Source organism: Ambystoma mexicanum, chromosome 3q (assembly GCF_040938575.1).
Source record: "Ambystoma mexicanum isolate Mex_15411 chromosome 3q, UKY_AmexF1_1, whole genome shotgun sequence".
In the NCBI taxonomy this organism is placed as follows: Eukaryota; Metazoa; Chordata; class Amphibia; order Caudata; family Ambystomatidae; genus Ambystoma; species Ambystoma mexicanum.
This window is the reverse complement of record NC_090926.1, coordinates 684098370-684111747: the sequence shown is the minus strand read 5'-3', so window position 1 is coordinate 684111747 and position 13378 is coordinate 684098370.

Sequence of the window (13378 nt, the reverse complement as noted above, 5' to 3'; positions counted from 1 at the left end):
AGTGCAAGTGCAATGTGCAATGCCAGCACTGGTGAACACTGGATCCCAAGCAACTCTTCTGTCAAAAAGGTCCTTTGAGCAGCTAAATTCAGGAAGAGGGGAGAGATACCAGATCCCTCTCACCCCTCTTCCTGGACAACTCCAGAACTTCGACGGGAAGGAAATTCCTGTCGATGGGTCTGCAGAGCGGTAAATTAAAATAGGGAGACACAAGATGAAGCAGCCGGTCATAGTCGTGGCTCCTGAGTGAACCCCCTGTCTATTAGGGAATTACATCCTCCGTAGGTTGTCTCCACTAGTAGACTGTATGAATAAGATATTCTGGACCCAGACTCACAGGCCAATCAAAACAAAACAGAGTGTCAACCATGTTAGTCTAAATGGCACTTGCCACATGGTTGAACAAAAACCAGATCAAATTAAGTTTCATCTTCAAATTAATGAAATACCCGGTGTTACCATAATTGCTCTGAGACAACGAACTGGTGATGGGAACTCCTCTCCATTCCTGAAAATCAACCTTCCTTCCAGTCTCAATTGGCATTCCACACTGGAAGGAAACACTTTGAACTTTTATACCAATCCACCATCTGAAAATCCCAATTCTATAGCCAAAATTGATAACCAACCAGCACAAAGTGTAGCTGGCATTCAGAAGAAGGCAAACACCTCTTCTTTCCAATTCAGTTAAATGATGGGAAGTAGTCTGTCCTCGCCTGAGTTGACTTGAATAGCGAAGAAAGCTTCATCAGCAAAGTATTATTCAAGAAACTCCCGAAGACCGGACCCTACCTGCTGTAGAGTCCCTTTATTAATGAGTATGGGACCTGGAAATTCCCTGTTCCAAACATCTTCTGCTTAGCAGTTGTATGATCAAAATTTCTAGAGGTGACAGAAGCATAGAACACAATTATTGGGTCGTGCAAGGTATTCCTTCCGCCTTTTACATGGGCAGTCACATCCTCAACCGGTTTGAGATTAATTTGGATCCCAGTTATTGCCAAGCCCGGTCTCAAGTGGGGAGCAAATCTCCGGGCCTTGGCAATCCTAAAGAAAGCCTTCTTGTCAGCCCTAGTGCTACGGTAGGAAATTGAAGTTCAGAAATGGAAGAGAGGTCACCCTCCCAGGCCTTGCCTACAGAATCTGCATCCCCAAAGGTGACTTGACAGAGAATAAGTGGATCCACATAAATCAGCTAAAGAGTTGCCACCACAGGCACACTTTGCAACAAATAGAGGACTCCATAGAAAACCCAGTGGTGGATACATCTGAAGCATAGGAATATTTCAATTGTCAATATATGCATGCGTATCCCAATGCTGTCATCTCGATTGGAGGACAGTTAGTGGGAAATTGTCGAAGCTGGTTTGTGTTCTCTTTTATAGATTCATACTGAATGCTCTGTCATTACCGAGGAGGACCTCCTCGGAGACCCGAAAGGAGAAACCCAAGGAAATCTGGGGTGTCGCTCCACACCAGAAAAGAAAGACCCGAGAGGAGCCTGGGGTTATCGTTCCACATTCCAACCAGAGGAAGCGAAGGGAGAGTGTTGCACCATTTGCTGATGGAAGAAGGACATATATCCAACTGAACCTGCCTTTTTCAAGAAAGAAATCCCACTCGCCCGACTCCCCTATGACTGGAAGTCCCGAAGAAGTTGGGGGGAATATGTGGGATATATTGACCCACTCAGCTGTGCTATACTACATCACTTTGCTGCAGTGGTGAAAGAAACTGCAAAATGGCCGCGCTGACTCCTGTGCACGTCAGGATCTCAAAACTGCATTTTTGCAACAACTGGAAAATGGCTGCACCACCCTGCCACACACACTTCATGTGGGGTGGAACAGAGTACTTACCGCAGGAATGTGCCAGTGTGCTCTGCAACTTTTAACATGGAGTGAAGTGAAAGAGGCAGCAATACTTTGCTAAAAACCCAAAATGCCTCTTTAAAATGACACCTTTTTCAACCTTTAAAAGTGCTGCTTGGCGCTAAACTCACCCAGTCCTTAGGATCCACTGTGATTAAAAAGGCCCTGCAATGCCCAGGATCATCCATTGTGTCTCAGCAGAACCAAGCCTACTTCTTGAATGACAGCTCCTATCAAAAGTATCTTTGAAAAATCAACCAGGGGCTTTGTTTTCATTTTACACGTAAAAAGTGTCTATTTTGCAAAAGTATGGAAAAATCAGCTGTTCAGGGAAAAACTCTAAATAGATGCCTGTTCAAATGTATCCATGCTGCAAAACAACTCCAGCACTCAAGAAAATAACTATAGCTCATAACGTGTGTACTTGCTGGAGATGAAAATCGAATTTAAAGAAATAGTAAAATGTGCTTTTTCTGACTGAAGAGAGAACATCGCCTATTTAAAAGTAAATTGTTGTGTGAAGACCTGCTTACTTAGCAATGTAAAAGGATTTGTTGCTGGTAAAAGTACACCTATAAACTGTTTTGATTCTACAGGTTTTGTTTAAGTCGAGATTTAAAATTAGAGAATGAAGGCTAGAACTCATAGGCTAAATTGGCAAGCTATAAAAAAATACTTGCTCTGTCAGTTGCTAGCCTTGAGAAAGGGTGACACCTCATAAACTTCTGGCACAGGAAAGCACTCATTGCCAGCTTAAAAGACTTTGAATGCACCACATCAAAGAAACGTCACAAGTTCATCAGACATTCGTCTTTGCTCCAGTGTGGGACAATAGCAGGCTGAGACTCTCACCTGTTAAGTGTGAGGGGCAATAAAACTTTCAATCAAGAGAGAGCCCCTCATCCTGCTTCAACTAAACTGACAATTGACAGAAGTTGGGGGAAAGAAAAAAGAAATGATCAAGTGACAATGGACTTCCTTTTGGCTTTAAAGGCTGTTTTGTAACTGAACTTTAAATACTTTTAACTTTGCAGCAAGAATTAGGAAAAATATGAAAAGTTTGTAGTTCTAAATCTAATTTTATTCTCTTTCTTTGAAGACTTGGTAGAACTCATTACTGCATAAAGAACAGAAGTTATAAAAAGGTTATGGGAAAGTATTGATGTTGCGAACATAACATTTTGTACATACATTCCTGGGGATAATGCACATCTGTGTACAAAATTTGGGAATTTTAGGCCAAATCTTTCATGTTTATAATTAACAAAATGTGTCATCAAGGTTAGACCAGGTCCCACAGACTTGCGGTTTGGATTGAAATATGACACACACAATATTTAACCTGTGTATCTGATTTTCTCAGAGGTTGCAACTGCAGACATATGTCTTTATGGCAAAATTAGATTTTGGTGCCAGTATCTAGGGGAGGTTTCTAAACACTGTAAAAATCACCCCATAAACATGATATCCTTTTTTGTGATCCAATCAGCTGTGGGCAAGGCGGAAAATATGCTCTTGCCCAATCCTAGTATCAGGGGCGTGGGTAGTAAGCCTGCACCTGCCATATACTGTAGTGATGTCATCTGGCATGATAAATAAGGGCCCTGACAGCACACAGCATACACTCTGATTCCTGACTTTCTTCCTGAATTCCTGCGTGGTGTCCGGTTCCTGATTTCTTCATTCTGTTGGATCCTGATTGCAGAGCATCATTACAAAGCCAAGGCCTATGCATTGCTGACCCCATTTTCAGCTACGCCTAAAAAATAAAAAATCTCCAAAACCCAAGGGAAGCATCCTGATCCAGCCTGGCTTGCTGCTAGTAGATGCATGCCTGCTGCAAACTTGCTCCCCCGCTGATCTGTAGTATCCTGTAACCAGAAGTGCCGGTCCAGTGCAGTCCGATGACCAGAACAGCCCAGCTTATCGTGTCCCGCCAGATCTGCCCAGCTGTCCTGTATTAGACCAGATCCGTGTGGTGACCAGAATGCTTGATGGTCTAAAATCCTAAATTAAAGTGGACTGTAAGTAATAATAGGAATCTTAGAAAACCATAGCATACCTTGCCTTGCTTTGTCCTATCCCAATCTCTAAACCACCCTATCCTTACCTTAATAACTTTTAACATTGTCAGAATCCTTATTGCAATCCTGTCCTTGATTTATCTTGCTAAGTGCCATTTCGCTGTCCACTCAAAGTTTTGAAATGACAGTTTCTAATGCCAAAGTTTCTGACCCAAAAGTATTAAAAAAAAAAACGTTTTGAATGTATTTATTTTCAAAAGGTATTGTCAAAGGGTTCACTTTAATTTCATATAGTAAAATAAGTGTTTAAAATAAAAAAAAACAGGGGTTGAGAGGAGGGCCCCCCCATTAAATAAAATAGAAACTAGAGTAAAACTATTCTTGTCCAAAATGAGTTTCTTTTCTGTTTTCACTACCCGATTTTTCTAATAACACATCTTATTCTACATAATATAGAGACCTCATTTCAGTTCTTGATTATACCTAAGACCTATAGCTACACCCCAACCCACCGTTTATATTAAAAATCGTTTGTTTAATTTCAGGCGGGAATTGCAAAAGTTTGCTAAATTTTACACGTGTTATTTTTGCTATCAATTGTTTTAAACCTTCCATTCACATTCAAATTGTTTACTTTTGCTCAAACTATTGCTTATGACTGCTAGTATCTTTCCAATGTTTCTCCCATAGAAATTTGTACTGATTTAGGGATTTTTGCACACTTTCAGTGTTTTATTCAGCCATTTTCAAGTGTCATTTATCATTGCAAAGTTTCTAATCCGTTTTTCTCTCTCATTTGAGGAGGGAAATGTGGATTCAAATTTAGTTTCATACTTCTCATTCCTGATTACCTGCTTCTTCCTCATATATCTTTAGAATTGATTATTTGTGGGTTGAGGAATATTGGAGGGGGGAAATCCTAACTTAAGTGCTATCTTTCCAAACAAGCCAAAAGTGTTCTATTCTCTGAGGATTTCCATCTGTGTTGCTAAAGGGTTAATTTAATGGCATTTTTGTTATTGTCACCACATTGGTGATTGCTGCTCCCTATCAAAACGTATATGTTTGATTTGAGCTTGGTTCCTGGTCCATCGTGATCCAGGGTATTTGAATAAGGGGTGTGATATGACTGGTGTATCTCTCAAATATTGAACATATATATATATATATATATATATATATATATATATATATATATATATATATATATATATATATATATATATAACAAAATAAGCATTTCAGTTATGCGCTGCATACTAGGCTGAGACCAGGGTGTATCGCCTGATTGAAATACTTAACAAGTGGATTTTAAAAGACTACGTATATGTGGCACAGTATCATAGCAATGGAAGATGTGTGTAAAAAGGGGAATAGAAGAAGACAATGAATATGCTCAATATAAAGGAATTGTTTTTGACACAATATCTGATGTACACCATCCAGAATTTAGAAACATGTGGTATAATCACATGCGTTCATTGGGGAAACAGCGGTATAACGGGAGCTGTTACGTCTGCTCCCTCATCCCATATGCCTCAGGGGCACCGAAAATGTTAGTATCCCAGGAAATGCCATCCTTGGAAGTCCAGTGTTTGGTTCATCTGCCTCTGCGTCAGGTTTTGCAGTTTGTTTCAGGGGCACAAGATGAATTTGCTAGAGGATAATGGTGCCCAATGCAAACCACAACCCCTGCTGAAGTTGGACGGAGTGCTATTTGTGTCAAATAAATGGGAAAAGGGCTGTGGTAAGCTGTGTGGCAGGGTGTTTGGCAGGTTTTGGAGAAGAAGTGACATGGAATATCAACAAGAACTGTTTTACAATATGGGCCACAAATGTATCGAAACTGACATGATTGAGACACGAGAAGTTCTAGCGAAGGTTCAAGCAGCTGAAGAATATGAGTTTTGCTTTTGAGGGGATAGAACAGTTCCTGTTGGAATGAATATCAAATGCAATAAAACGTTATTCATTCCAGATCTTGCTAAGGAAACAGCAGACCTCATGGATATCTACTGGGTATGCGGCCAGCAAGTATACCTGCATCTTTCACCATCCTGGCGAGGCACCTGTACATTGACAACATTGCACTCAGCCATTCTTGTGGCTCCTGAAGGTCATCAAACAATTGTATCTAAACATATCACAGAGCAGCAGAATCAAGTTCTGTTCAAACCCTCTCCTGTGCTAACCTCTCTACCTGCCACTCCCACTAGAGCCCCGTCCCTTCAGAGTCATACAGTGACCAGAACACCCCCTGCCCCCTACCAGTCCCTCCCAGAATCCTGTGCCAGCAATTGCCCTCAGGCTCCCTTTCCCGGACTATCCCAACCCAGTCCTATTGTCCACTGTACCTTTCCTCCCCTCCCCTTCTTCCCCTGGAACTTGCTGCCTTGGCCTAATAGCACTTGCCCCCCTACACATTGGGGTACCCCGTCTCTTGCACTTCCCTGTCTATTCCCTTACCCCTTACACTTAACACCTTGTCATGCACTTGCAGGGTAGGATTGTCACATGAACAATATAACAGTTTCTTTATTCTTGTTGTTTTCTTATAATATCCCATGCCCCCCTTCTTGTCTTGTGGTGCCTGGAAACACTCGTGTATACAAATGTCCAATAAAATAAATTTAACAAATAACCCCCACGGGCAAGTAGAAAGAAGTGCTCACTTAAGATACAAAGTATAAGATCGAATTATCTGTCTGAAGACTTGTCCAAGTTGCTCAAAGCAATCCCAGATAAATATCGCCTGAACACCAAGACGGTGTGCTCTAGCACCTTGAAGCGTCTTTTGTGCTTGATGGAATTACAAATAATGATCTCAAACTAAATAATCAGACAGACTCAAGGAATATTGCAAAGTACTCATTTATTCTCATTTAATAAAGCAGGGAGAACTGACAGGCATCAGACTGATGCATGTACACTCACACAGTAGCTTGATTACATAAAGGTCTTATACCCCAATATGCGTCATCTATGACGTCATTCTATGTGGCAAAGTATAAAACCTATTGAGGGAAGGAATTGGTTAAGGGAACATATCTACTTATAGAACATATACAAATGAGTACATCATTGGCTTCCCCTTATCTGTAGGGCACGTCTTGTACTACCACTAAATACGTATAGTACTGATTAGAGCGGACACAATGACAGTGGATTGGTCTATGCAACATTATACGTTAGGTTACCCCTTAGACCCACTGATTGGTTGGCATGCTATTGCTACCTTAGCAGCACGTACTTCAAACAAAACATAGGTGTTTGAATCCCGTCAGACTATTTCCTGTTTTCCCAATTGGTCCATCATCTCTCATCGGTCGGCTATAAGCCTAAGTCTTCCATCTGTAGTTGACCTTGTCACCTGCTCACTGTCCTGGAACATTCAAGGGAGTGTGAACACACCGCCATCTTCGTCTGAGGCTCTAATGAATAGCCCCTGTTTTCAACTTTTGGGTCACATGTGAAGAGATCACAAATGTGTCAATTTCAGCCTTCTATTTACTGCTATTTGATTCAACTATGCAGAGTGCTGCTACTCCCCTTCGACTTTAGAGGCTTGCTCACTCTGCCTTGTATAGATTTCATACACTTTTAATTGCTCAATACTTTGACTGTGATGGTTTCTTCTTCTTTAATCTTAAAAAAAAGTGCCCTTCATGCAAAGCTTATCTTGGCTAACTCCCCTTGTGCCTTGTCATTATTCCTAAAAATAGCATCCGTGAGCCTGGGCCAACATAGCCTTCCTGTTGTTCTGCACACAGAGCCTTCCAACCTCTCCTGATTCAGTAACCTTGGTCTGTCTCTGAGGTAGCTCGGTTGAATTCAACATGAGCCAGCATCCATTTTCATAAAATGGCTGTCCTTGCCATATTACATATTTCTCTATAGCAATCCTCTAAATGTTTCCTTCCCACCCTGCTTTACTGCCATGGGCGTAATTATAGGGAGGGACAGGGGTTTTGTCCCCCCCAACTTCTGTGGCATGTCTTTTTGTCCCCCCCATCTTTTGGAGGGAGGGCAGGGGGGCCGCAATCATCAATTATGTAATTGGACAGCATGAGACCAGCTAGGGTGCTCAGCAAGGCTTGCGCTGTCTCATTACATAATGCAGAGAAGCCTGCCAGCCACGCTGCAACACATTCAACTCTGGGATGCCCTGCGTGACTCAGTTCCTCACCCTGGCTGGCCTGACTCAAAGTCTGCAGCCAGGGTGCTGCACTCAGTGCTGCATGGCCTGGCGCCTGTGCTGTCAAGCTAGCAGCAGCACTTCCTGGGGACAGTGGCACAGAGCATCGGCTTCCGGCTTCGTGTTCGTGCGACACACAGACAGGAACTAGGAAGCTCATTCCGCTTCCTGGTTTCTGTCTGGAGGCGCGTGAGTGCGAAGAGGTTAGGTCGGTGTAACGTGAGACGTGGCCCGGGCGGCATTTGAAACCAGAGCAGGGGCACTTTAAAAAATAATAATAATAATTAATTGTGTTTGTGTATGTTTGTTGGGGAGCTCTGTCCAAGCCCGCTGAGGCAAAATACATGCAAACTTCCAAATTAGCACATGGATTGCACCAACAGAAGTGACTTCACAGAAAAGGACATCACAAGGCGCATAATCAGTCTTTGGTACTTGGAGGCAACATGGAAGCAACTTTAGAATAAATTGCCATAAATAAGCAAAGTGACAAATATCTTTGTGGTGCAAAATACCTAAATTGCACCATTATTATATGTGGAGCAACTCTATAGTCATTAGGCTTTTCCATTATAATAGCATGATACATTAACATAAGCTTCAAAGTGAATCCGAATCACTTACAGAGCTGCAGATAAGGCACAATATAATTACATAATTTGCTCAGGATCACACACTTGGTTAAATGGTGAAACTGGGATTTGGACAATTTAAGCGACTGTGCACATCTTTCCAGGCTTAGTTGATACATATATTTATTAAGGTTTTGCTTTATGTATATAATACACATAACATTATTTATAGCAATGCATTGGAAGCAAACCACATTACATAATAAACCAGCCTTTCATAGTAAACTAACCATACACTATATACATTGTCATAGAAATATGTTCAGCAATGTGAGTATGGCTTTGGTTTCATTCTCCCCATTCTGCATGCAAAGTTACAATAGCATCATGCAGATTAATGTGAGCCTAACAAATCCTCCTTGGATTCTAAAGCCACAGTCATTATTTCATAAAGCATACAACATTATGCACCTTGATCACTCCCTCACATTCACATTTATAAAGGGAAGAAGTCCCTGCTAATAGTAAATTCCCTCCCTCCGATCAGTGCCTAACGGCTCACATTGTAATACTCTGTTGATACAGAGCAACATGAGGACCGCTGCTGCCCGGAGCTCCTTGGGACATTGACCTCGCAGCGGGACACCTCTACCATTCGGAACAAATAAGGTGTCCTGCTGCCAGAACAACGAGCGTGCTGAGCAAGAATTGCTCAGCACACATTGTCCTGCCAGCGGGACACTTTTGCCGCTCCGCACCCTCTTTGAGGTGCCGAATGGGAGAGGTGTCCCAATGACAAATGTCCCAGTCTGGCTCTTAAAGAGCTACGGGGGGAGGGAGGTTGACCACCCCCTTGCGACTCTCCCACTCGGTACTCCACTGCTTGGAGCCATTTGAACTCAGGAAAACATACCTTCATTTTAATCAGTCAGAATATCTCCAAGTTTGGAGATATATGGCATTTAAAAATCTATACCAATTATACTTGGTCACCCACTGCACTGCATTAACCAATGGTTTCTGCCTTTGAATCAAAGGAAAAATCAGGCAAATTGCTGACATTCCATTGAATCTGGTCCTTTTGGCCACGGCTTTATAGTCCAGCTATGTCAAGTCAACATAGCACATAATCTCAGGTATCGGGGGTGATAAAGTTTGGTCTGCTCAGTGGATGTTGCACCGCTGCTTCCATGTGTTATTGTAAAAGTACATATAAATGTTGTGTGCACACAGTGTATGTCAGTGGCGGTACTGTTTGCATTTGTGTTTGAGTGAGAGTGTGTGCAATCATATGTGTGTTGACTTTTGTATCTGAATGAATGATAAATAATGCATTGTTTGCATGTTCTAGTGGATTTAAGTTTGTGAATGTTATATTGTGTCGCTGGGTGCATGGAAGGCCTGCTGAAGATGTGTGGGGACCCAATTGAATTTTAAAGATACACCACTAGTATTATGAAAGTTATACCAGCGCGTCAACAATGGACTCTTGTGGTGTAGTAGTTTAGTGCTATCCCTCAGGGATTTAGGTTATTTGACCGATGTACAAAATCACGGCGAAAGTAACCGTGTTCATTTTCTCTGCGAATACATTTTTACCTAGGTACAAAAAAAAAACATGTCCCCTCAAACCGCCAGTACACCCATAAACCCCCCACTTAACTTTCTCAATCCGCTGCCTCACCTGTAACCTGCAGCGTCAGATGCATCCCTTTAATGCAGATCTGATCTGATGCTGCAGCGTCTCTTTTCTTCTTTTTTTTGTTGGTTCCCCTGCCACGAATGCTGAGGAAGTGGGGGACACCCCGCAATCGTTGAATCCAGACATACCGAACATCGGCTGAGGGCACAACCCCTGCAACCACTGCTCTTCATGTTCGGTATCTTCGGCTTCGAACTAATGGTGGTGACCGAATTCGGTCAAATCTACCATTCGGCCAATTTTTTAAAATTTATTTTTATTTAGCCGAAACGATCCCTCAGAGCCACCATCCACCCTCCCTTAACCCCATCCCTTTCCTTCAGTTGTCATGTTCCCCCGAACAAGTTACTTCATCTTCTTTGTATTCATGATTACTTTATTCTTAGGTACATGTTTCTCTTTTCTTCAGTTGGTGCTTCAGTTACATTGGCCCTCTTTAGTATTTTCATATTATTAAAACATAGGTTCACATATCCTCTTCATGACATCACTCTGTACTCATCAGATTTCTCTTTAACGGTCCATGATGTCCACAGGTGTGTACTGACATCCCTCCATGCAGCATCCTTCGTACTTTCAGTGCAAGGGTACATTCTGTATGGCTGTGTTAATGCATAACTTCTCTCATATACCTGATGCGGTATAGGAACAATACATGGTGTCCCACATATAGCCCTTCTCGTGATATTCCAGTATGACAGCGGTGAGGGGGTGGGAGCTACAGAAAAAACATTCACCTGCTCCTCTACATTCCCCCTTCTGGGTGCATTTTTTTGACCACATTCTCTTCTTCCATTGTCTTCATCTTCTCTTCATTTAACTTCATCTTCTCTTCATACTCTTTTCCATTCTCCTTTGTCATTTCTTCATAGGATCATTTCTTGGAATACATATCTTTGCCACCCCCCTCAGGTGACCTGCATTATTTATATGTTTATCCACACCCCAAGTCAGATGATGTACAGAATATCCATCGTCCTACATATTTTTCACTATCCTTGCGGTAGTAGAACTTGGTTCTCGGAGGTGCAAAGTGTAATGAAAGCATGGTATCAAACAGTGAAGACGGTAGGGATCTATGACGCCTGCTAGGACATACAGACCAAACTTCCAGGCTAGGGTAGATTTTGGGGCCAGTCTTATATAACAACCCTCATGGGGTATTAGGAGTCAGTCCACAGGAACCATCCCTCTTTCCCTTCGAGGGATAGTAGTGTCTCTGCTACTACAAATGTTAAAGCCTATGGATTCTTTTGTAGCGGTGGAAGGATCTGAGGCTCTGTGACTAAGTTTCTGGAATTTTAGGGTGCCCCAATTTGTCTCAGTTGAGGAACATTCCACTCCTGACACCACATGTCAGGAAGGCATGGTATCAAACAGTACAGACAGAAGTGCTCACAGCTCAATGGTGTTTATTGAACTTCAAATGGGTTGGTTGGACGCCTATCTAAACCTAAATCTAAGGTTCGGTGCAAGCTACGACCGTAAAACAATAATAACACAGTCCTAGTCGAGTCTCTGTCAAAATAAAAGGACCTATAATAATAAAGCTATTGCCAATCCTTGCTTCTGAATACAAAAGGGCGTGGGACAATGGTGTATCCAAAAAGAAAGTGTTCAAGAAATAATGTCAGGACTTTTGTGCAGTTGGTTTCCCTTCCCCACGTTTTCAGCATGGGACCAGGCGGCACGTTCAAACTTTGCACACACCCTGGCTTCTCGGCCACGAGAGTACAGTTCAAAGCACAGACATCAGGGCCTTGTGCAAAAGCCCCTTTTCCAATAACAGTCCCTTACTGCAAAGGGCCTGTCATAAGTTCCCTACTTATCAGGATTTTTTCACATGCACAAGTTCTCTGTTTCAATGTTCATCATGGGTCTCCCTCCTTCAGGCTGAGTCCCCCTTTTAATCACAATGTTCACTCTTAGTCTCCCTTCTGCAGGCTTGGATCATGGATCTCCCTCATTTGGGCTCAGATCCTCTTGATATGGATCTCCCTCATTAAAGCTTGGATCCTCTTGATATGGGTCTCCCTTGTTCGGGCTTGGGTCTTCCTAATATCAAAATCGAAGACTTTCGAATGTGCAATGGGTTTTGCTTAAACCGTCCAGGACCACTTCGATTCACTTCACACAAATGTTCTCATCAGTCTTCTACTTTCGTTTCTTTTGGTGGGATACCTTACAGAGACCTTTGATTGAACAGAATCACAATGCCGGATCACTCTGTCTACAGTATCATATGTTTCCTTTTTAAGTTCAAACATTCATCAGCAGTTTAGCTGTATTCACGTCTTTCATCACACATGTTTTACAATGTTCATTCCAGCGCTCGTTATACAATGTTGCAGCTTGCAACCTTGACTTCAACACAGACCAGTATTGGCTCGGTTTCCCCAACTCACGGGCTGTGTTGATTTCTCTGGCATTTCTTTGTTCTTAGAGCCAAGGACGATACCCCGGCCGCTGCTGCTCCTGCCTGCCTTGGTCAGTTACGCGGGAGGGTCCTCATTATCTCTGACACACAGTGCAGGATTCTTCAGTCTGGTTTCCCGGCCTTAAGCTTTCTGCTTCAAATGTTTCTTGAAAGTACCGGTGTCTTGCCCAAAAGTCAGGGGTAATTCTCTTCTTACAAACCCTTCCTGGTTTGCTCTCTTTCTCTCCTCGTTCCACTGCTGACTCAAAACCACTGTACCTTTGTGTGCTTTGCCTCGCTCAGAGTGTGCTCTTGTGCTGCGCCTTTTATGTGAGTGAGGAAGTTTAATGGAAGTCAGGTATGAGTGATTTTCAGTAATTTGTCTGACCTCTCATGACCATAGTAGCGGGACAAGTCAGATACACTGCTGTGGTGTGAGTCTGTTTTCTCCCAGAGCAGGCTGTCTGTGTGAAAGGGTTGGAGAACTGAAAGGGGGGGTAAGGTTCCCATGTATCCTACCTGGTAGGATGGGGTAAAGGTGTTACAGGGGGAGGGATACCGTGTCTCACCATCTGGTGTCCCACTCCCACAAGACCCC